Raw genomic sequence first — 24,446 nt, 5'->3', positions numbered from 1 at the left:
CTATAGTTAGAAATTTGAATTTCCCGTCTTTTTTCCCTGCCTGTTACTGTTCATAAGTGGAAGCTCCAATCACAAGTAGAAGCAAAATTTTGCGGCTGGAGATGGTTGTAACTCGAAATGGTCATAAGTAGGGATGTTTGTAAGTTGAAGCACCACTGTATAGAAGTGATTGGGTCCATTTAGCAAAAGTGGGTCTAGAAATTTTCTTGAGCAATTTGTATAGGGGCCTGAGTGTCGAGGTTTTCAGCTTAGTGGGGAGCATGGGGCATAGCTAGGCTAGCCCATTCTGTGGCAGGTAGTGCAGAAAGAACTAGTATCAGTGAGTTCCCAGGGAATATAATTGAAGTCATAGCACGCCCGATCACGAGGTGCTGCGGATCATGAGGTTACAGTGCCAGAAGGAAGGATGGGCTGGAGTCCCCACTCTGCTGACGGCTGCCAAAGAGTTGGGCTTGCAGGCCTGGTGGGGGCTTGATATTTTGCTGGCTGGAGTCATGGGGGATTTAGGACTGCACGACAACGGGTGTGGGGCTCACCCATATAGGGGTGGGGAGGGGTTCCGGGTCCAGACCTGTTACCGCACTACCACAGGCCCCTGATTTTATGGGGGCAAAAGTTATACAAGATGCTTTAAATAAAGTGTGGTCCTAGTTTACCCCATCACTTGTGTCTTGTCTTTTTATTCCAGGGTGGGAGGGCAATGCAAATGTAAATTGAAGGTTGAGAAAAGGACACAGAGAAAACTGCTGCAGTGCAGGCTCATGCCACAGCATATCCTAGTAGCAAATGTTCAGGGGATTTATAAGTAGCTATGTTCACCTTTCAGGTGAAAAGAACAATGTGAAAAAATACCTTCTGGTGTCTGTGGCTGTTTCTAGATTTCATTGCAGACAGACATAATGTACAGGTTTTGTTTTCACTTCAGTCCCACTCCCTTGGGAAACCTATGGCAACCCCAGTCAGAGGACACCGAGTTCTCTGTCCCACTGCTCATGGTGCCAGAGTGTCCTTAATTTCTCAAGAAATCACTCCAGAATGCCTGAGAAATGAGTTTCACTTTTTTTTCTGTAGCAAGCCGAAACCTAGCCTTTTGATATTTAATCTACAGGAGTAAATGGGACTCCAAATATTAGAAATCATTATTACAGATATTTGGAACTATCAAAATATGGCATTATTCAGTGAATTCCAAATGTTTCTAAATCAAAATACACATCCTTAGCATGTGCTCTTCTTCATGTATAAACACAGTCCTTTAAAGTTTTGTTGTTATGTGAAGTCCAATCAGAACTGACTTACAGAGGCCCTAATAGGGCTTTCATAGTAAGAGAGATTTTTAAGGAGTGGTACTACTAGTGTAACTCTCCTCTTGTGAGTCTCCTTGGCTTAGTGGGAATTTAAACTCAGGTCTCCCTAATGTGTCATTCTGTCCAGTATACCAGGGTATCTCTATCCTTTAAAGTTTTTTTCCCACCATTATGTGTGTTGTATTAAACCTTTAACCTCAACCTGCTACTTGGGATCTACAGTGACACAGGTCTGTCTTTCTCCTATTACAAAGGACAGTCTTCTGTAACCAAACACATTTTTTCTTAGTTCTGTATTGGATTGTGCTTTTGTTGGTAAACATTTTTCCCTCTTCTCTTAAAAAACCTGTTTAGACAGGGGGAAAAATAAATCATTGGTTTTTTTTGTCCAGTGCAGTTCACTTCAGATCATCCTACATGCCAGTTTGGGCTCCTGAACCAGTAGCTGCCAATTAGTAGCTTGTAAATTATGGCAATATTTATCTCTGATTTAATTTTTTTGTAACATCTGATGGACTGTGAGCATTTGAGTATGAATGAAATCAAGACACTAAGAAATGAACATTATAGATCTTTCAACTTGCTGCTAATTCTTGATTGTTATTTAACAAATCATGGAGCATGTGGCTGTTTTTCTGTTTAGTTGGTTGCTTGTTTTGTTTCTTTTCATCCCAATCTGATTGTGAAATCCCAATTATCTTGTAGTGGCCCATCAAGCAAAATTGGAGTACAAATATTCCACAACGACTATAAGAAGGCACTCACTTATATTTTGGTGAATAGGTATCTTCCAATTCTGCTCGCCCAATTCTGCTCTAAGTACACATGCATACATGTTTAGCTTTAAACATCGAAGGGAGTATTAGATAGACAGAATCATTACAAAATACCTTCAGATTTCATCACACACACAGATGATGGGGATGTAACCAGCCTGGGAACTTCCTTATCTGATTCTGAACACAGATTGCTTATCACAAACAGGCTGCTGTCATGGGTAATAAAGTGGGAGAGCAGGTGTCAGAGGAACTGCCTGATTAATAGAGCATTACTTACAATGTCATTGACCCATAACACAACCTTTGGGTCTCATTCTGCTTGTCATGCTGGCATCAGTCTGGAACAATGCCACTAAGGCCGAAGCAGCTGAGAACAGGCTTAGTATGCAAGTTTGCAACTCGGTCCTCTGCCTATTGATTCAGCAGCTCGAAATATTTACTCCAAGAAAACTGTACAGCCTGCTTTAGGGGTTGCAGCATTTCACTAGTGCCAGGGAGATTCAGAATGAAGTCTCAACTGTAGAGGTCACCAAATGACTTTAGGCCAGCCATTCCTTCTCAGCCTGGCTGACCTTACAAAGTTCCAGGAAAACTAGATGCACCATATTAACTTGACCAGAGGAAAGGCAAAGTAGAAATTTAATAGGGAAGAATACGTGTTTTGTCAATCTTCCTCCATCTCCATATAGCACTCTCCATTCCTGAGGCTAAGAGACTCTTCTCCAGCAACATAAATTGAACTAGGCAGTTGAAGGGGGTCAGGAGAATTGGTGAAAAAAATTGCCTTCCCATTCTCTGCCTCCCATGTGGCACCTCTGTAGGTTCTTAGGAGCTTCCTTTCATCAAACAGCCAATCTGAATCCAACCCAATATGTAAAGAGTAGGTAAGGTTCCCACAGGTTACATGTCATTCGACTACTAGGCAATAGCTGGTTTGTTGAATCTGCAAGCCTTTTGTCTATAGAGACAGATAAGCGATTGATTCTACATGCTTTGAAGTGCAACCTGATAACACCACACCTCTAGCTTTTACTCTCCAAGATGGAACTTAAGTAACTACAGTTCCCATGGCTATAACTACAGGCAGTTCATGACCAAATCCTCCCACTCCCTGAAATATGGGGATGAGCCCATGGCTATAACATCTGACAAAGAAGATGGTGGAATATTTCTGCTTCAACCCCATTCTGCAGGGATAATATTGAGTCTGATGAAGAGTTCTACAAGACTTTGAAGTCTGTCTTTTTTAACTCTGTTCTTTCAGGTTTCCACTGCACAGGGAGGAAAAATCATAAACTTCACTCAAGTGGGTAAGATACCTTGCAGAGTCAGGCCGAGCTGCAGCTGCAGGAGGTTTAGCAGTGTCAGGTTCACTTGTTACATTCAAATGTCCGTGCAGTGAACCAAACAAATCAAGGGGTCTGAGGTCAGAGAAGGGACATGATGATCATGTGCAAAGAATACCACCATCAAAAACAACTTATTTACTTCCAAAACTAAGTCATAATTCTGGAAACTTGATAAAGTATGTAGGTAAATTTTATTAGCTGATCTAGCCTGAGATAGGGAAAAAAGAGGGGGAGGGGTTAGACTATGATTCTTAGAAACCTGCCCCCCCCCCCAGCTTGGCCAGTGGCCATGCAGGCTGGAAGGTTCCTGGACCTGTAATGTAGAAAACATACCTTTCCAGCCTCTGAATATATAATGGCTTTGAACAGAAATAATCACTAAGAGGTGAACTAAGGACCTAGTCCATGGAAAGGGATGGTGAACATTTAATGATGAATAACCCTTTGTGATAAAGATCATGCATTAGTAGAGCACATGTTGAAATAACATGTATTTGTCGAAACCTGCATATTTGATTCAGATCCAAGGATGGAGTAAATGTCATTTAAATACAATAAAACATATTGCATGTTTAATAAGATGTAACGTCTGAAGATGATGTTTGGTTCACATTTCGATGCCAGTATACCCAATTTGAACTTCCCAAAACAGTTCACAATACAAAATGTAGCCGTACACTGATAATCACACATTTACAAAGTTTGTAATGGAGTTCTTCTATCAAACAATATATATATACTAAGGGAAAAGGTGCAACATACAGCTACATTGCTTTGTGCGTTATCATTCTAATACATCGTGAACATATTCCATTTTTCAATAAGTATTGTTTGCCACCAACACTTGTTTATCATATGCTAATGCTTTCTAAAAGCAAAGCAAACATACTCATTATTTATGTTGGTATCATTCATAATTGGAAATCAAGGGTCATTTCCCCTAAAGATCTGCCACACTGTGGACTCTTAAATGAGATTCTGAGCATGGAAGAGGTGGAACAATGCCTTGCTTATGGAATCTGGGAACTGTAGCCCCAAAACAGGTAACATTTTGAAGCTATACGCACAGCTAGCACTCAAAACTAAGGTCTTTTAAGGGGAAAAGGCGGTGTAAAAGATATTTCAGTCAATCAATCCATCAGTCCATCAATCAATCAATGTTAGTTGCTTCATTGGCAAAGCCTGGAAAACAACTTTGTAAAAGAATGAACATAATGATCTGCTGGAATATAATGAATACAGTGGTGCCCCGCATAGCGAGGCTAATCCGTTCCAGATTAACCATCGCTATGGGGAAACATTGTTATACGGAACGGAAAACGCCATAGAAACGCATTAAACTTAGTTTAATGCGTTCCTATGTCTCTTAAACTCACAGTTCTGCGAAGTTTCTCCATAGCGCCGCCATTTTCGCGCCCTCGGTAAGTGAGGGCAGGGCACGAAAATGGTGCTGGTGGCCATTTTCTGCACCCGGGCGGCCATTTTGGAACTGCTGATCAGCTGTTCCCAAAATGGCCGCAGGGTGCAGAAATGATCGCAATGCAATGTTTATCCTATCTAAACATCGCAATGCGATCGCATTAGCGACCCCAAAAAAGGGTCGCTATGCGGATTCTTTGTTAAACAGTGTGCTCGTTAAGCGAGGCACCACTGTATAATGATCACTTGTAACAGAGCAGTGGTGGGGTGATGCTCAAAGATACAGTACATTGTCTTAACACTCCTTAGCATCTTCACTGATGGATGGCATCAGAATTTTACTACATTTATTTGTCTTAAATCTCACTTTTAAGGATCTTAAAATGTATTTTTCCAACCTTTGTTCCAGTGGCCAATTTTTTTTTTAATGTTATCCTTTACTCCAGCAGTAGGAAGCATTTGACCCATACACAACACACAGATCCAAAGCAATTTTTGCAACCTCTGAGGTCCCTGTCCATCCAAAAAAAGGTCTTGTGAAACAAGAGGATGCAGTACTTTAATCCTTTTTGCAGTGTTTTTGCAAAATTGGAAAAGAGCCTTCAGACTCTTCCAGGTCAAAACTTCCACACAAGCACACATTTTGAAGAGTCATTGTGCTTCCTGTCAGGTCCTGACGGAGGAAGTTTGTCCCTGGACTTTCAGGACTTGCCTCATCCTACCTTATTCTCAGCTGCTGAGGTACACCACCAGACCCAGAGCTTGGAAAAGTTGCCAAGAGTAGCATTGCCCATGCTGGCTGATAGATTCTGGGAGCTGTTTTTGTTTTGTTTTGTTTTAAGAACTTTTTCAAACTTTGTAGACCATGCAGCCAACTACTGTTGGGTCTGTTAAACACCACTCATGTGAATAAGTTCTCTTGACTGATTCTTGCAAACTTTTCCTGCAGCTGTTGTCCTCCATCTGAGTTCCAGTCTCTCTCAGTCCTGGAAGTGTTTGTTCTGAGATGAGATAGATTGGCTTGATAAACGAAGCCGTGGCCTTTAGTTTACAAGACCTGAGCAGAGTTGTAAATGATATGATCTTTTGGAAGTCGTTTCTTCACAACGTTGGCATAAGCCAGAACTAGTTTGCTGGCACATAACAGTTTTGTGCCAAAAAGCTGGAATCAGAGCTTGCAAAAGTTCCTTTCTTGGACTGAAACTCCTAGAAAACTCTAGCTACCATATCCACTACCTAAACCAGCTGAGGAAACCTAGGAGTTATACTCCAAAAAAAGTTACTTTTCCGCATTTTGATTGGAATTGAGTACAGCATTCAGCTGTCAAATGCACATAGTGGCTAACATATTTACAACTGTGTCATTGATGAGAGGTTCCATAGTTCACTAAAGGTACCAGGGCTTCAAGTATAGAGTGTGGATTCATGCAACCCTACAAGTTGAGTTCAGGTTTGTATGTTGTTCCTTCATCTGAAACACTATAATGTTGGACAAATATAATGAGATTGTTGTGCTGCTTGTTCTGAAAATGTTTCTCACAAGCTGATTGAACAGGAGAAAGATTTGGTTCCATCACATTAAACATAGAAGATGAAATAGTCATTACATAACACACAGAAAAGTTGGCTGTATTTATTACTTTATGTGGCACTGTCAAAATAGCCATGCAATACTTCTGGGAAGTATTTGTGATAGAATGCCTCTTCTGTGTTTCATTCATTCTCAATATGTCACAACCCATGTTCTGAGAAGTAGCTCAAGACTATGAAATCATGGAAGCATATCACACTAGTTGAATTCGTAGGACCAAAGGTGTTGAATACTGACATGAACCACAATATCACGCCTGAGCCTATTTGTCAAATGCTATTAGAAGTGTGTGTGAAGGGAAATCACTACTGTTATCTCTGATCACTAACCAGAGGTGGGTGGTAATAACTTGAATTCTTCTCTCACTAACCTGGGAAGGGAGCAAGGCATACAGAGAAATATGTGAGAAAATCTTCATAGCCAGCATGGAGAATCTCTGTGGGACAAATTGGGCATGTGGGCTGTAGGTTCCCAATCCCTGCTTTTAAGACTTTTGATTCCTCAGGAAAGGGATGAACCTAGGATAAATCATCCATTTCTAAAGAGATAAAGGGCTTTAGCTCAGCAACAGCTTTCACTGACACATGTTGCCCCTTGGTGTTGTCTAAAGCTTTGCAGCTCAGAACTCCCCTGCTCCATTGTGCTGTGTGAGTTTCAGCTTGGTTATATTTTGTATAAGTTGGGGACTCTTGCTTTATCACACACCGATGTAGTAATGAAATCTTCTCTGCTCTGTTCTTTATATTTTCAGATTATGCAGGAATTCATGAGATTCTGCTTTTCTTGGCATGGATAATACATCTTGCCTCCTTCCACCCTAGTTGCTCTTAGTGACAGTTTCCATAACCAATCCACCTCCAGAATGAGACCAATCCACCCCAGTCAAGTACCTGGGGCAGTTCAGAACTTCAAGTAAGCAGCAAGTATTTTGTGAAGTTAACTTTAAATTGTCATTCATGATCCAACCATCCTCAAAATACTTTGTATTACAACAGGGATAGCTTGCAACAATATATTTGTTCCTGAGAAAATCCAGTTCTCTCCTACCTGCTGTGAGATTGCCGCTAAACCAGAGAGACCAGGGAAGCCTGGGTGTGTGTGCTGAGAACATAATTGTCCCTGACTCTTGAAAGGTTCTGAGGCTTAACCCCTATAAGCACTAACTCCATTACAAACCCTATCCCATCAACATGATAACGGAAGCATCTCTAAACATTGTATCTCTAACAGCTGTTCATTCAGGTGTTGCAAAAACACACTACCTTTTTTGTTCCTTTCACTATCAAAAATATTATTTCCTTCCAAGTGAAAGCATTAAGAAATATCTTCTTCTCCTCTCCACCCCACTTGGAAGGAAGGAATAAAGGACTTCGTAATTACACTGCCGGCACTTCTTTTTACTCAGATGTCTTATGTATGCAACAATTTCACAACAGCTTGGTCCTACAAAGGAATTACAGGCAATGAAAGCTCTCTTTTTGAAAATCCTTTTAAATGACGGTCTGCGTAGTGCGCTGGTGCTACGCCATGTATCATGATGGGTTCCAGGGATTTTGAATTGCCCTCGACGATTAATCTATGTTTGAATTAAATGAAATGACTCACTCACTCTCAAATGCTTTCATGTTTAATTGGGAAGCCTGCTTTGTTGGTTTTAAGGCATTTGCCTCCTTCTTCAAAAAAGGGCTACATTCTAGGTTTGTTTGGTGATATGTATTTCCCAAGCAAACAAAGTAAAATAAATTGTGGCTTACTGAAACTTAAAATCTGGCCTTGATATGGGGGAGATGTGAGGACACATTTCTGCTCCCCAAAACTGAATAAAGCATGTTCCTTATATATTGGCCCATAGTACGTAAAACACTCTGCAGACTACACATTGCCCACCCCCACACCCACACTTGCAAGCAAGTTTGATACTGTATACACTAACCTCAGAAGGATGGAAGGCTGAGTGAATCTCGAGTCGGCTACCTGGGACTGAACTTAGGTTGTGAGCAGAGTTTTGGATGCATTACTGCAACACAAGGCTCTTTGTCAGCCTGGACTACTGGTTTCACAATCCCCACCTGTGGAAAGATTGCTGACATTAGCAATTTCCATGTCAGGAGTAAGACTGCAAAGAAGGCATCAGCTGCTAAGTAGAAAAGATGGTTTATCTCCATTGATGACAAAGGCCATTTAAAAACACTTATAAGTTAAATTCTCTTTAAACAGAGTATTTAAATAACCCACTTTTTGCATATCTTGAGCTGTCTTCTGCATGTCCCAAATCTGTCATGATGGAGCTTCTGGGCAAAAATAAATTTCTAATAGTCAATGTTTGAGCAGTCCCAAGTCCCCAGCATATTCTGTGTGGAATTCTTGGTGACCCAAAAGACAAAACATCCCTGACTTGGAAGGCAAAAACATCTTTTAAAAAACAACAACAAAACCAGGGCTGGAGGCAAACATGCCTTTCCAGGAACAGAGGGAAGATCTCCACCTGAGATCTAGTGGAGTTTCCTTACTGGAAAAAGGAGATGAGTTTAGCTTTGACAGTTCTCCCGCTTCTATCCTCCAAATCCTGCTTCACAGATTATCCTGCAGATTGTCTCCAAAGAACCTATTCAAGAGGCAAAGCAGACTGCAGAGGGAAGGTGAAATCAATGAATATCATGTGTAAAGATGGTTCATCCCAGTTCATAAAGCTGGCAACACAAGTGTTGCTGCTCCCCTTCCCCACCTCCACTGGCTCAATCAGTTACTCACCAGGCCCAGCTTGATTGCTTTTTCCACCTCCTCAGCTAATCTGCCAGTCAGGAGCAGCAGCACAGACTTCTCTGCCTTGCCTCTTTGTCTGAATGGGAGATCAGCCAAGAGGGCGAGGCAGAGAAGCCTGAGCTGTTGTCAGGATTGGAAGATCAGTTGATGAGGTGCAGGAAACTAGCATGGTGGGCCTGGTGAGTAACTGATTGAGCCAGTGGAGGTGGGGAAGGGGAGCAGCAGCACCTGTGTTGCCATCTTTTCAAACTGGGACAAACTGGGTCAGACTGGTTCATGCCCATCTCTAATCATATCCCCTTTTGCTCCAGCAGCAACATTAGTTTTTCCAAGTTCATTGGACGTCTGAATCTCCATCACTTAACATTTATTTTCCTCTTTCCACAGAAGAAAGAAATCTCATTAACATTTGCCAAGTGTAGTGGGTAGAGAAAATCAACCAGAGGCAATATAATAGCGAATTCATGTTCAGATAACATCAAACCCCAACAAGATCTATCTGCACACATACCAACCTATCCAACATTTATAATCTATTTCAGAGACCCTGATCCCTGAAAAGATGTTAAACTAACATGTTCTGTGGACAATTTTTTCTTGGAAGTAATTGCAGACTTATTACTCTTCCTGGAAAGTCATATAGTTCCATTATTATCAGTTTTCAGCATTCAAAGATTTAGTAAAAACGTTGGACTAATATTTCTTTTTTAAAAATGCATAAGAAATAGTGGTGAGTAAACGAGGAGGGAGAACAGATAAAGAAAGACACCGATAATAGAATCATATAGTTGGAGGTTTTCATGGGGGTAGTGAATCTACTTTGGGTTTTAGTCTGAACTTTACAAGAGCTATCCTAAAGGATGCTGATCCTATGTAGAGGATAGGGGTAGCACACTGGTTGCTTTGGTTTTAAAACACACACAAACATATGGAGTGAATTGATAACACTCATTAAATTGGAGTCATAAGCTGCCACTCTCTAATCTGGATGCCTAGAAAGAGGGAAATGATCACCTCTCAAGATCCATTGTTAAACTGTTCTGATGCCTAAGCAGTTTTTCCTAAGCTTCCACCAAATTATGTTGTGTTGTAACCTAAGCCCATCAGATCTAGTCCCTCCCTCTGGGACAACAGAGAACAATTCTTTACTGTCCGTTGTGTGACAGTTCACTTATTTGTACAGTTCCTTTTCTGACATCTATTCTTTACATTAACCTTACACAGTTTCTTCCACATTTGCTTGTTGGACCTGTTTTCATGCACACTGATCATCTTCCTTGGTCTTCTCTGGTCACACAATACCTGAAATCTTGGAGAAGAAAGGTGATTTAAAAAAGCAGAGAAAATGACTGATGTGACTTTATAATTTCAAGAGAGGGATCCTTGAGGACCAATGTAATTCTTGATTCTTCAGCTTGAAGCTGCCTTTCCAATGAACAGTTTATCTAGACGTAATTCCTACCAAACATAGGGAGAATCTTATTCCTAACTAGTAATATTTACTGTCTTTTCATAAATGTGTCGAACTAGAATAAATTGGGCACATTCTGGGGTGACTATGGGGCAGAGCAATACATTTGTAGATCCTTTGTTTTCCATCTGGCTTCATGGTTGAAAACTGTTAAAATACGCTCAGCTATTTTAACTGAGCAAAGGGGGATACCAATAGTTGCCAATGTGTAAGCTGAAGATTGAGCAGCTGGCACAAAACGAGGATGTGAACTAACCCCCTTGCAAACAAAGCCCAATACAGTACAGTGGGGTCTCTACTTAAGAACGTCCCTACTTAAGAACAATCCAACTTAAGAACAGCTCCATTTGCTAAATTTTGCTTCTACTTGAGAACAGAAATCCAAGGTAAGAATAGGAAAAAAAACCCTTTCCTGCTCTTTTTTTAAGGTCATCGTAGGTTAAAAAAAATTCTCCCCCTAGTGGTAGAGTACGTATTAACCAGCTTTGCATTAGTTCCTATGGGAACTAATGCTTCAATGTACGAACACACCTCTACAAAACAAAAAAAACAGCCAGAACGGATTAATTGGTTTTCAGTCCATTCCTATGGGAAATTTTGCTTCAACTTAAGAACGTTTCAACTTAAGAACACCATTCCAAAACGGATTAAGTTCTTAAGTAGAGGTTCCACTGTAGTTTCTATGGACGGAAAAGAGCAGATACGGATTAAATGGTTTTCAATGCATTCCTATGGGAAATGCAGATTCAACATAAGAATTTTTCAACTTGAGAACCACCTTCCAATATGGATTAAGTTCTTAAGTAGAGACCCCACTGTATCTGTTCTGGGCACTCCAGCCCCTAATGTATGAGGGAGGCCTTAGGGATTAAGACTCTGCTCTGGAAAGCCCATTGTCTTGATGACTTCCCCCACCTTCAGCTCACAGTCTGGTAAGGGATCAGATACCAACCAACAGCTTAGTAATCTGCTGTTGAACTCCAAGCTCTTTGCCACACCAAACCATGTAGGCTGCAGCCAATAGAAGGATTTTATTTCACTATGAGTCCTCATTGAGCTGCACATACAACCTTTAATCTACCTAATGATTTAGACTTCAGCTTGCTCAAGCCCAGTCCGTATTGTCAGTGGTCAGGGATGATGGAAGCTGTAGTTCTGAGGTATTGGAGGGCCTCACCTCCCCTGCACCTTCATACATTTTATGTGACTTTGCCCTTTCAAAATACTGCACAGAAATTAATGTAATGTCTGTTTATTTCTGCTAGAAGAGGAAAACGTGCAAAGCATATTGTGCCCAATTTATTTTTAAAACTCAGCCTTCCTCTAAAGTGTTCATAACACAAAGTAGCAACTTGAGAGCATGTGAGATACACAGAAAAACTGCAGGACAACCAGATCTATCCAAAATAATGTGACCTAACTTTTTAAAAAAGACTTTTATTCACATTGTACTTGTTCCCAGGAGGCTCCTACCCCCTTCAAGGACTAGTTAGCTGTAAAAACGTGGTATTTGCTTTTTACATGTCTTTGAACTATTCTCAAAACACAAGAGTAATAATTGGATCCCCTCACCTCGGCTGGCCTGCGCAGCATGGGTCATATATGTAAACATCTTAGTCGAATAACAACCCCAAAATTTAATTTATTTCTACCCAAACAAGTTCTTTTATCATAAAGCAATAAATTTGTCTTGGTGCTAGCAATTTGTTGTGGGTGACATAACATTGCAAATTGATTAATCGCTACTGTACACGACAAAATGAGAAAAGCAAGGAATTATTATGAATAGCGTCCATCTGATACAGTAGGGATTCATTATTCAAAAGTGTTTGCTAGTGGTTAGCTATCCCCTTGTTGCAAATTACATTTATTTGCAGACTTTCTACATCATGCTTATACAAATCTACAAACATGCATTTATTAAGACATAGAATGAAAGCTATTAAAACCATGAAAAATTGCTTTTTTCTCAACCCCCCCTCCAAATATTATTTTTATATCTAGGTAGGTTGTTGCTATGCCAGCTCTGGTATCAAAAAGAATGCATGCATTTGTTGATTTCAGGCTTTGCCTGCAGAACTAGCCCTACAATTTAAGGGCATTAAATATCAGTCATTACTTCCTCTGAGTTAGATGTTACATCTCTTTTGTAGTGTTAATGCTAAAGCCAGAACATTATGAAAAGATGTTTCTGCATTTTAACAGGCTTTCCCTTCGCTTTCGATATATGCTTAAAGTAAGGGTAACAGATCTTTTCAGTGGATTATCATTTTTTAAATAGACAGAGGAACTTTCAACAAAGACATGGGGAAGCAGAGAGAAATATAGGATAAAAATTAAATATGAGACATATACAGCCTGCTTGGAATCTGTTTTGGACAAGTTACTGAATTCAGGGTATTATTTTACAACATTCAGATTAGGACTCACCTGGTTTGGTTTGGAGGTCAGGATGGGACTTAAGAATGGATCCCTACTGAATCCCAATCAGTATTTTTCCTGTCTGGGTCTACCTGTTGCCCAGGCCTAAATCAGTATGCTGCCAGTCTTTTGTTGACTTCACTGGAAAACCAAACAGTCATTTTTGTTTAGTTTAGTTTTTGCACTGATGTACATGAGATGGAGACATGATAAACCCAGAGAAGAGAGTGTGCCTGTCACATTTCAGGCTCCTAGCTTCAGGGGTTTGTGTCCTAGACCCTTTACATTTGGTTTTTTTTAAAGGCCAAATTGACTTATGCCCCCATGCAGTTCAATTTGTCTCCTGGTTCCCAATCGATTTGCAAATTCACTTTGCTTTCCTATGGAACTGAATTTGATCCAGACTCTTGCTTCCTTGTTGTTGCCATTCTTATGTGTCATCAAGTAGGGCTTTCAAGGTAAGTGAGATATTTAAGGAGTGGTTTTACCAGTTCCACCCCTCCAGTGAGTTTCCATGGCTAAAAAGGAATCGAACCCCAGGGTCGCTCTGTTCTAGTCCATCACTCTATCCACTATACCCCACTTGGCCCCTGAATAAAATTACATCCAGCCAATGACTTTTTTTAAAAAAAAATCTAGTTTATTGGGAGAATTCATGAAGAAATTTCCAAATTTGAAAACTCTGTTGAAAAAACACACACACAAAAAACCACAACACCACACCCCAAATATACAAAATTCTCAACCATATGCATTTGCAGGTACAGAATAATCCTGTCCGTCTGGACAGCCTTCCTGCCATAAACAAGTATCACAAATGTAGCTGAATACTGGGGGGATCTGAATCACCATCTTCCCCTTCTTGTGCCCCACCAAAACAGAGGCTGACAGTGTGTGTATCTGCATATAATTTGTGTATGCTAATTCACACATCTAAATACATGTTATGAAATACTTCCTGTAATTCAAACTGGAACACAATACATCTGAGCCTAGTGGGCAAGCCCATCCAGGAACCTGTGTACCTGATGAGCTTGAACTTCAAAGCCTTGGATTCTCTGTTGTCAGAGCTTTACACAGACCAGGAATGTGCAAAGTGTTTCTTTCCAGATATTGTTTCAACTCCCATCATGGTTCACCATTGACTATGCTGTCTAGAGACCACCAGTGTTGTAGTACAACAAATGGAAGCCACATTTTGCCCATGCCTAAAATAGACAATACTTTTCTATAGATAAATATCCTCCATAAGATAGGACACAGTGCATCTACTGCCAGCCCACAGTGGTTTGCAATATGACAACAGAGGCTAGATTTGTGAGTACCGAAGTCGGATTCTGTGAGTTCTAGAAAAACAAAAGAAAACAAAGCAAACACCAACAACAAAGAAGCCAAGCAACCCTTCCAAGCTCTGCTTAATGGATGATTTGAACTGCCTACGATTGTGATGATCCAATCACATTTCACTGCATCATCAAACCCCATGATCCTAAATGCCCTTTTTGAAGGTGGGCCCTCTTGAAAGCAATGGGGCATAATGAAAATAACGTCTTTAGGCTATAGAACACCATCCAACAATATAAAGAGCAAAGGAAGAAGCTACTGTTTTATAGAATGCAGATGTAAAAGAGTAGAAGTCCTTTGCTCTGGGGTGCTATTGTCAAGCACAGAACCATGGTGGACAGCTGGTTCCATATGTTCAATTTCTCCCTGGCAACCCATTTCTCTCTCTCGGTCTCTTACTCTCTCATATCAGCAGTATCAAAGTAGCACAAAATTCCTGTCTCAAGGTCTGAAAGAACAAATGCAAGTCTATTTCCAGAGAGCATTCTTGGGAAAATATGAGGTCTTATTCTATAGGTAGCAAGGGCATATTAATAATATTAAACAGTGCAGAAGAAGGGGAGGTAAATCTCCATCAATCATCAGCATGTCTTGGCACAGCATTCTTTGGTGCTTAATTCAACTTCATCCTCAACATATTTGCTAGGCAGTTAAGGCTTAACGTATGGGAAAGGGAGTTCTGCAAACATGCAACTCTGCTTGTATCTTGGGAATCTTTCAAGTACTGCTGTGTACTGAAAAGTTAATCTTACTTGACAGTAGATGCATCTGGATAGCACTCTCTATATTTTATATGAGATGTCTGCCATACCTCAGGGATGTTGCACAGTGTCAACACCAGACTGGGGGGAGGTCTTAGACAAGGAATGGACCTCTTGTCTCCCTGCTCCCTCCTGAATCGCCTAGCAGGATATCCTTGAAGGAAGGCACACTCATTTCAGAGCAGCTTAGATGGTCACCCACTAAATGTTTATCTCAAAAGAAGTTGAAGTACATACCAAGTATAAGTATGAAATTTTATTATTGTTTTAAATAAAAACACTGAGGGGGAGAGGGGCTAATCACTAAATCTGATGGCAGACTCCATGGTGTGTGTGATGTGAATTCATAGGAACATAGCAAAGATTCTGGATTCAATGAGACTTCCACAGAGGTCTTAAAGTTAATAGAAGATGGTGTTATAGTGATTTTTTTCAATCAAATCTACAGAACTGGAATCAATCCTAAAATCTCATTGAGACTGATCTTCATCATCTTACCCAAAAATGAAAATATCCAAGCTGGTAGAGCTATACATTTTTTATTTTAAAATAGTGATGAAATCATAGACTTTGACACAGGCTATTATAAAAAAAGATAGAAGTACCTGAAATGTAGATTTATTACAAGTTGTGAGGAACTGATTTGATCAAGAGAGTGTTACCAATGATGAAGTATTAAGGTGAATGAGAAAAGAGCAAGAAATCACAAAACACATAAAATGTAAAGAGCTGGGCTGCCTAATGAAAAAGTGCTGTTTGTTACAGTTGATCATTCAAGTTAAATAACTGGGGTGAAATATTTAGGACTTGTTGTCTGAGAAACTCTGGAGACTGACCTGGATGAAATACAACTCTGTTGTTTCTAGCTGCCACAACCAAAATAGCCAGGATGGCATTCATCATAGAATCATAGAATAATGGAGTTGGGAGGGGCCTCTAAGGCCATCAAGACCAACCTATTCAGTACAGGAGTCCAACTCAAAGAAGATATGACAGATAGTTGTCCACTTTTCTCTTGAATGTGTCCAACATCGGAGCATTCACCATTTTCTGAGATAATTTCTTGCATTGTCATACTGCTCAAACAGTAACCCGTTGGTTCAATAGGCTTACTCTAGTTGTGATATCCAACTGGAGCTAAGTGACTGAATCCACTGCTGAATAATTTTTAAAAAGCAAAGTGTGCTGCTTATATATTGCCCAATAGCATTTAACCCATTCTCTGGGTGGTTTACAAGTTAATTCTGGAAGTTACACTTTCCTCCCCACCCCCCGTGAGCTGGGTACTCATTTTACCAACCTCTGAAAGATGGAAGGCTGAGTGAACCTTGAGCCAATTACCTGAGATTGAACCTTGGGTTGTGAGCTCAGTTCTGGCTGCAGTACAACAGTTTAACCACTGTGCCATGAGGTTCTCCATAAAACAGCATCTATGCAAATCCCAGTCAGTGTAAAGTATATTAAAAATACAAGATACAAAAATATAAATGCAAAAACAGCAACAATGTGCCCATTAAAACCACGCACATGGAGAATATGTGCAGAAAGAATTTGGTGAGTATTTATTACGCATCTTGATTATGTATCACATGCACACTCTCACACCCACATACACACACATGTGTATAACATCTAAAATTGATGGTATATTATCCAGTATGATATATTCTGGTCTTTTAGATGCGGGGGAAACCTGGGGCTAGATAGGGAGAATATTATATCATTTAGGTAGAAATGAAATAGAAGAGGGGCTAATAAACATCCCTGATTCACCCCCTTATCTACAGAGATTGGGTCTGAATGTTTGCCATCAAAGGTGACTCTTACTTGTAGGGTGGTATTCTCATACAGTCGGATTCTCTTAAGCGATCTACTATCTGTATTCAAGGAGTCCAATTTGCATTATCAGGTAGTATGAAAGAACAGAATGGCTAACCATGTCAGTCACCTCATGTTTCACATGTACACTGGGGTACAAAGAGGACAAAAGCAGTAGGGAAGGGGACATACAATGCTGATCCCCCCCCATTGATCCCAAATATACTCCCAATTTTTTCCCTACCAGCTTCTCAGTTTCATTTTGTTTTTGCTATGCAGTTTTGAAAGACAACTGTGATCATGCATAATTAAAAATATAGCCAATTTACCATGAAATGAAAGCAACAGTAACCAATGAAGTGGGGCAATGGGGGGGAGAGGAAGGCAGAGTAGTTGCCTTTGGGGAGATGTGTCTAATGTCTTGGTGGGGCCTTCCAAAAGCTCAGTGCTCCTTGAAGTGAGAAAGGAAAACATTAGTCTCATCAACATGAAACATTTATCTTTGAAAATATCTTTGAAAGTGACTTTAAATATAACATTCAGTGGAGTCAGACGGATGGTTTCTTGTATTCTGTAGCTAGGCATCTTCCCAAAGTTTTAAGGGCAGGTCTAATCCCACCTTCCTATTTCCATTCAAATTCAGCTGTGCAACTAAAACATAAAAGAACATTAGGACTCTGAACCAACAGGTGGTGATGCCAAAGATCTTCTGGGGAGGCCCTTCTCTCGGTTCAACCACCTTTCCGAGCTCGCTTGGTGAGGATATGAAAGAGGGCCTTCTTGGTGGCTGCTTCCAGTCTTTGGAATGTACTGCCCTGAGAAGCCAAGTTGGTCCCCTCTCTCTTGTCCTTTCGTCTTCAGTATAGATGGGCATGTCAGGTGTTCAGCAGTTCTGTGCCCCGCCCCCTCTGGCAGGCACCCACTCGGAAGCAGTGTCCCAGATTCCCTGCCCCACCTCCTCCAGGTGCTGCTTCCGAGTGGGCACCCACTGGAGGGAGCGGGGCATGGAACCAACCACTGAACACCTGTTGCAGTGGTAAACAAACAGAACCAAACCACCAAACTGGTGGTTCATGCCCATCTCTAGTCCTCAGGCAAACTCCTTCCTCTTCAGGCAGGCCTTTAAGCCATATATTATCTCAGTAATGCTCTTTGTTTTTTTTTTTTAACTTACAGGTTTTATAACATTTTAAATTGTTTTTATATTTCAGCTTTAAAAATCTTAATGTATGTTAAATTGTTTTTAAGATGTGATATTTATATAGTGTTTTTAAGTTATTGTTTTATCTGTTGTTAGCTGCCTTGGGAAGAAAGGTGGCATATTAATAATACAAATAAATAAAATAAATAAGAACTTGATGCAGGTTTCTTACCCACCCCTTGGAATGGTTGCCAGAATAGCCATGGAGAAAAGCTTAAGAGTGAGAGAAGCTAACTCAGATGTCTTCTAGAAATGCCATGTTTTACACTTGGCTTTACTGCTTCTTTTTTTTACCCTGTATCACGCTCATTGATTCATCTTGCCCCTTCTACATGCAAACTTGTCTCTTCATCTTTCTCTAGCCTCCTGGCTCCCTCTTCCTGTGCTACCTTATTGTATTCTTTTTCAAGCTTCCATGCTTTCCCTTGATCTCAGTACTTTCCACCACTACATTGCAACGCTAAGCCTTTCTTCTCTGTGCAGAATAGTGGCGTTGGTACAAAGTAACAGGGAATGTAAACCAACAAGGTTTGATTTTTTTAAAAAATAACAACAGCTCTGTTTGGTCTCTCTGCAGACAGAAACATAGCTTGGCAGTAACTATTTACAGTAGTTACTAACTAACCATTACGAACTAGTAATCTGTAATATATTCCTTTGCCAATCATGAATACATTACTAGATTTCATTATATCAAGTTACAAGAATAACTGCACACCTCTTGAAACATTACAGTATTTTAAAGTTACTTTTATAGTTATGGTGTTGGGGTGTGGCTTCTCTAAATGACAAAAAAAATGAATGTCCCATCTTGCCCCCCCCAATGTTGTGCTATGATGTGAGAGCTGAGGCAATAACAAGAGGGATACAGGCAAGAGTGTTCTTTAGTGCAAGCCACTGCCTTGTACTATTGTGTGTGTGTGTGTGTGTGTGTGTGTGTGTGTGTGTGTGCGTGCGTGCATGTGCACACGCATGTTGTGTGTTTTACTTAAAAGAAAGAGGGGTATTACTTTTTCATATAATAACCATAATGGAATAAAAACAATTTTTTGTTTTTGTTGTTTAGTCATTAAATCTTGTCCGACTCTTCGTGACCCCATGGACCAGAGCACGCCAGGCCCTCCTGTCTTCCACTGCCTCCCAGAGTTGGATCAAATTCATGTTGGTAGCTTCAATAACACTGTCCAACCATCGCATCCTCTGTCATCCCCTTCTCCTCCTGCCTTCACACTTTCCTAACATCAGGGTCTCTTCCAGGGAGTCTTCTCTTCTCATGAGATGGCCAAAGTATTGGAGCCTCAGCTTCAGGATCTGTCCTTCCAGTGAGCACTCAGGGTTGATTTCCTTCAAAATGGATAGGTTTGTTCTCCTTGCCGTCCAGGGGACTCTCAAGAGTCTCCTCCAGCACCACATTTCAAAAGCATCAATTCTTCGGCGGTCAGCCTTCTTTATGGTCCAGCTCTCACTTCCATACATCGCTAACAATTACAATACATAATTACTTTTTTTGTATAGATCATTTTGTCTGCATGTTGTCTGCAGATTTGGGGATTCTGCAAGTTGGGGTCCAAAAACAGTTACTTTTCTAAGCTCTGCTTTTGACTTCATTCTCCTTATCTTCATTTGGATCTCTATATAGTGAATTTCCTGTCAGTTTGCTATGCAAAGCCACTACCATATCCTTTTCCAAGTTAAACCTCTGCTGCTCTTCCATTGATCTTACAGCTTACCTATTCAGCAGAAAGATGTTAATACAAGGCTTTAGTTTCTTCTTCCAACATCATCTCAACTTGCTGCTTTGATACATTTTTCTACCCATCATCTGATATTGCTGTAGTTTTCATCCAACAATTGCTATGAAGCTTCCACATCCCCAAACCAAATAAATTCAGTGAGAAGAAAATGGCTGGGTTGATTTTAACAGTTATGCTTCAGTCTTACCGTAGAGTATATTTAACTTTAATGTAGGGACAGCTGGAGGCATTTAACGGCGCAAGAGAAAGAATTTAGTGAATATATATTACACACCTTGTACGTGCAACCAATTGTCACATATCTCCATATAATATTAAGACATGCCACTGAAGGCAGATGTAGAGTGATCAAAGCATATCCATCACAGATAAAAGGTACCATAAGCTTGTCACTATTTCCCCCATTTTTGGCTCATATCAACAGGTTTATGTTGGCATACGCAGTCAGGTTCTATTTTCCTTTTTACAGACAACCAAAGAAAAGTGGTGCGTAGACTGATCCTTTTCATGCTGGTCTTGTAGAGCTGAAGAGACATTCTAATTTTAGGTGGGTGTGGGGGACGAAGGATTCAGGAAAACTTTTTAAAAATCAGCACCTTTCACAAGAGCCTTTGAGGAGAGATATTGTCCCATAATGTTTCCATTATCGAAAGGCTGCCATCCCCCACTTGAGTAATGTAACATCATTACTCGAGTAATGTAAATTTTAAGCACTACCATGTCTGTGTGTACACACGTGCAAGAGTGTATTGTGTTTTCTAAGCCAGACCAAACCATTACATTTTTGTTGGGACTATCTATTTAGAAAGAAAATATATTTCCCCTTCCAGATTTTTAGCAGACAGGCTGGAAGGATGTACAATTTATTACCCACTGCAAATCAACTTAAATGTACATATGGCATTACCTCTGCAGGGTACACCTAATCTGAAAACTGCAATACCTCTTTTTAATGGGGAAAAATGGGTTATTTGTGGGATGTACATATTAAATCAACTGATAGGCCCAGAAAAAAGTTTTTTTTCTCTCTTTACAACTTTGCAATCCACATAAGACCCTTCTTCTGGAGCAGCATAGCAATATGCACAATTAAAACATCTTTGGGTGTGGGCCATCTGCTTTGCGTTCTGCAGCACTTCCTTGCCATTTTGGAACATCCAAGGTCTCCTTCTACATTTTCAGAGATCCTGAACACAGCTTTAGTTCATAAATATCTATTAGAAAGAAAAATGATATGAATGGAATGGAAATGGAGTAAAACAGAGAATTAAACTAGCCAGTGGAAATCTGCCCTAGTTTCAATACCTTAAATCTGTTTAGATGAAAGATATGGTTGATTCAGCAAAAGCAGGTATTTTGTACATATTGGACAACACAGTTTCTTTACAGAGAAATGGATACTTCAGCTAAATGTGGGTATTGCAATATGGACATGCTACTTTGGGGCATATGATACGAGTGTGTCCAGAGGTGGCACCTTTTTGATTGGATGTACTGCAAATGAATTAGCATTGTATTAGAAAAAGATATTTGTATATGCAGATCTATGTGTATATCCCGGAAGCTTAGAATTTCACTATTGGCCAATATGGTTGGATTTTATCAGCTCTTAGGTAAAGGTAAAGGTTCCCCTTGACAATTTTTGTTCAGTCGTGTTCGACTCTAGGGGGCGGTGCTCATCCCCATTTCCAAGCCATAGAGCCAGTGTTTGTCCAAAGACACTCGTCCCTGGTCACATGGCCAGTGCGACTTAGACACCGAACGCTGTTATCTTCCCACCGAGGTGGTCCCTATTTATCTACTTGCATTTGCATGCTTTCGAACGGCTAGCTTGGCGGGAGCTGGGACAAAGCGACGGGAGCTCACTCCATTGTGTGGATTCAATCTCACGACTGCTGGTCTTCTGACCCTGCAGCACAGGCTTCTGTGGTTTAGCCCGCAGCGCCACCACGTCCCATTTATGAGCTCTTACCATCACCAAATGAGACACATTTCAAGAAAGGAATGATAAACATGCACCATCTATTACTCAATGGTCAGAAGTCCCCACTGCATTAGCTATAGGTAAACATTTATTGTATCATGCTAACTCCAAATTAAATATATTTGGCACATATGTTCAGCTTATATTAATTTATGTGTACATTTTGTATATTATACCCTTTTTCATTTTCATTTTCCTGTCATTTTCTTTTTGTTGAAATAAATAAAAACAATTAAAAAGTGCAAAACCAGAGAGAGAGGGAGAGGGGAGAGAGATAACCCAAATATGGTTTAGACATCTGGCTGCAAAGCTAAAGTTTGGGAGTTCACTTCCTTTCTAGGCCTCCACAGCAGGGGCTGGACTTGATGAGCCATAGGGTTCCTTCCAGCCTTGCAATTCTAAGATTATCATATCTTCTGTGTTGCAGGAAAGCCAGATACAAGGCCCTGAATTGGCCTCCAAATAAAACTTAGGGACCCATGCATAGTCCTAACCAAGTTCAAAATATTTCATGTGTCTAGCAGACCATTTGGATGTGTGCCACTGTACTGCATGCTGAAATTTCAAATTATTCCCAGATCTTGAAGGAAACAAGGGGAATAAAAGTAGCAATAAACTTGTTTTGTAATCAACAGTCTCTTTTATCTGATTTTTTTTAACACATGCATTTGTTTTCCATTAAAGCTGGAAAAGAAAACAGGAATGCAAAGGAAACAAAAGTCTGTGTTGCAGGAAGGAAGGAAGGAAGGAAGGAAGGAAGGAAGGAAGGAAGGAAGGAAGGAAGGAAGGAAGGAAGGAAGGAAGGAAGGAAGGAAGGAAAAAATGAATAAATGAATGAATAAATAAATAAATAAATAAATAAATAAATAAATAAATAAATAAATAAATAAATAAATAAATAAATAAATAAATAAATAAATAACACACCAAATTCTGGCAAACCTCTGAAGTGCTTGCGTTAATGTCATGTCATTACACCATATCGCTATGCAGGTTAATATAATTGGGTTACTGTGTATGAGCAATGATCCATAGCATGTTATGGCACTGAAACAAATGACATTTAACTAAGAGATTTGTAAGGCACCTTGTTATCTGCATGCTGAACAATTGGAACGGATAGTCAGATAGCTAGACATGCAACTGATGTATTAGTTGTTAGGTTTACTGGACAGGCTGGATTTATAACAGCACAATTCTAACATAATTTATTAGCTCCATAAACAGACAGGTCCAATGTTTTTACTTAGATTACACTCTTGTCACACTTTCTGATCCTGAGCCAGCAACTGGGCTCTTATGACCTATTTTATTATTCACGTGCTGCATAGCTGCTTTCAGGAGCCGGGTGCGTATGTATGCGGGGAGGGGGATGGCAAACACACCTTTCCTTTTTAGCACTTAAGAAATCCACCCACTGTTTAGACAGTGTTATTTAACAGCCGTACAGAGCACCACTCTCCATCTTCTCCCTGGCAGAAGCTGGAGACTGTTAATGAAAGGGGTCAGGAAAACAAAAGGGGGCTCATCCCCAGAAAGAAAACTGGGAAGAGGGCTGGAGGAGGGAGAAGCACTTCTTGGCATTCATTCCTACACAAGGAAAACCTAAAAAAAATTGAACATATGTATCAGCTAAAGGTGAACAAACCAATACAGAGTGTACAGACTTGTTTTTGTGATGCAGACTAATGAGTTCCTGAGTACGTGTGACTGCCTCTGCTGAAATGCATTCATTTATTGTTGTTGTTTTTTTGCCAGATTTCTAGCTAAACATCAGACCCAGAGAATCTCACTGAAAAAGATAAAAACAAGTTTCCAGCATCATTGAACGTAAAAGGCAATTTAAAACACATTAATAAAGAAAGCAAAGTACCCCAACATGAAAAGCCACTTTCCTATGCTATTATTAAGTTGGCAGAAGCCCACCAAATGAAAAGGTCTTAGTCTGGGTTAGTACTCTTTCTACATCCTTGCTAACTTGTCCCTTCCATTCCACCCACCGCTTCCTGTTCCCAGGAACTCCAGATTGTGTTTTTTTTTTTAAATTGTGAAACACAGATTGTAGGACAGGAAGTAGTCTTTTTTATTGACTTCCGAATCTTCCTGAAACACCATGTATGACACACCTTGGCCAAAACCCTCTTGTGTAGCAAATGGCATAGTTTGAGGGGGGGGCAGATTGCCCTACATTAAGAAATCCCCATAGACATTATTAGTTACACAACTCAGTATGCAACAGATAATGTCTATAGTGATCTCTGAAGGCAATTTACCCACAGTTACACCATTTATGTTTTGCCAGCCTAGGCAAGAGGATTGGAGCATTGTGTGTAGGTGGTGGTGGTCAAATGCTGTAACAGACCTCAACAAAGATCAGATCATCACCAAAAGAGTAAAGGAAAGGTTGGGCACAATTATGTGTGCCTTTATACTGGCATGGACAGGGTGCATGTGCGCTACATATCTATCTGTTTTTAGCTTTTT

This window comes from Pogona vitticeps, chromosome 4 (genome assembly GCF_051106095.1).
Source record: "Pogona vitticeps strain Pit_001003342236 chromosome 4, PviZW2.1, whole genome shotgun sequence".
Taxonomy (NCBI): Eukaryota; Metazoa; Chordata; class Lepidosauria; order Squamata; family Agamidae; genus Pogona; species Pogona vitticeps.
The sequence above is the reverse complement of the archived record's forward strand: the minus strand, read 5'-3'. Positions refer to the sequence as shown.